We start from the raw sequence: 1,980 nt of genomic DNA, 5'->3' as shown, positions 1-1,980 counted from the left end.
TTCCTCTTGGGGTTCCCAACGAACGTGTGAAATACACGCCATCAAGTTGTGCCCTTTAAGAGCTCCTACCACGTCATCTTCGGCAGGCCCACCTACCACAAGTTCCACGCAAGGGCGTGATACATCTACAACAAGCTCAAGATTCCGGGTCCTAACGGTATGATCACCATATCCAGGAGACTACAAAAAGGCTCATGAGTGCGAGTTGGGCGAAGCCGCCTTCGCGAGTCCGTGATATCCGGAGAAGAGCTGAAAGGCTACGGAGCCGCGGTGGATCCGGCCGAGATGCGAGACCACCAAGAAGCAGATCTCCGAACAGAAAAACTCCTTCAGGGCCGCGATAGAGACCAAGAAAGTCAACTTCAAGGAAGATGACGCTACCAAGCAAGTCTCGATCGGAGCCAACATGGACCCCAAATAGGAAGACACGCTCGTCGAGTTTCTCCGCGCTAACATGGATATCTTCGCATGGCAACCTTCTGACATGTCCGGAGTACCAAGGGAACTCGCCGAGCACTACCTCAACATAAATCCGGGGGCTAAACCGGTGAAGCAAGCTATGCGACGCTTTGGAGATAAGAAGCGCCGCGCCATAGGAATGGAATTAGCAAAGTTACTAGAGGCAGGTTTTGTAATAGAAGTAATCCACACTGATTGGGTCGCAAATCCCGTCCTTGTACCCAAAAAGAATACTGAAATACTAAGAATGTGCATCGATTACTCTGGCTTGAACAAACGTTGCCCGAAAGATCCGTTTCCCCTGTCGCGCATTGACCAAGTCATTGATTCGACGGCGAGGGCGGAACTTCGTGTTTTCTTGATGCGTATTCCGGGTATCACCAGATCCGGATGAAGGAGTCTGACCAAAAGGCGACCTCATTCATCACCCCATTTGGCACTTACTGCTATGTTACTATGCCCTTTGGCTTGAAAAACGCAGGTGCCACCTACCAACGTACGATGCGGCGGTGCTTGAAGGACCGGATCGGCCGGAACGTACACGCCTACGTCGACGACATCGCGGTCATGACTCGGAAAGGATCCGACTTGATCGGCGATCTCACGAAAACCTTTGAGAATCTCCGTCGGTACAAGATGATGTTGAATCCGGCTGAAGTGCATCTTTGGCGTACCGGCCGGAAAACTCCTTGGCTTCATTGTCTCTAACAGGGGCATTGAAGTAAACCCGGAAAAAATCAAGGCAATTTTGTGCATAAAAAGGCCAACTTGTCTCAAAGATGTGCAACGGCTCACTGGTTGTGTCGCAGCAATCAGCAGGTTTGTTAGCCGTCTTTTTTTTTTTTTTGAAACCTTATACTGTAGGGCAAAAGCCCCACAGCTCCCCACCTTTTATTATAGATTAAAGAGAAAAAACATAGTCCAAAAATAACAACAAAAAGAAGAAAAAACAAAAAAGGACACCACCTCTCAGGCTATACAAGAGATATAACCGGACACTATACAAGAGATGACACCCACTTCAGACAAAGCCTCCTTATGATCCTTCTTAAATGCTGTGTGCGTGTAGAGATATGTCGTGTATGAGCTGAGCACGCCATGTTGCAAATCTTGGTCTAACATGATCAAAAATGTAAGCATTCCTCACCTTCCAAATATGCCAGCATGCTATGATTACCACTTCTGTGAAAAAAGAACGTCTAAAACTCCTCCTTGCCATCTCGGTATGTCAGTACCATGGTACCATGTCTGTCCCCAAGATATCTGCGAGATAGTTCCACACTCTAACACCGAAATTGCGAGTTAAAGAAAAGATGATCTCTATCTTCATGTACATGCCCAGCACACAAAACACAATTATAATTGTCTGTCACATTCCAGTGCCTCCTCTGAATCATGTCCTTAGTATTAAGCCTGTCTGAGAGCAATAACCAAGCAAACATTTTAAGCTGTTTGTTAGCCGTCTTGGCGAGAAGGCACTTCCCCTGTACAAGCTATTGAAGAAAACAGACAAGTTTATGC

Source organism: Lolium rigidum, chromosome 3 (assembly GCF_022539505.1).
Source record: "Lolium rigidum isolate FL_2022 chromosome 3, APGP_CSIRO_Lrig_0.1, whole genome shotgun sequence".
NCBI lineage: Eukaryota > Viridiplantae > Streptophyta > Magnoliopsida > Poales > Poaceae > Lolium > Lolium rigidum.
The sequence above is the reverse complement of the archived record's forward strand: the minus strand, read 5'-3'. Positions refer to the sequence as shown.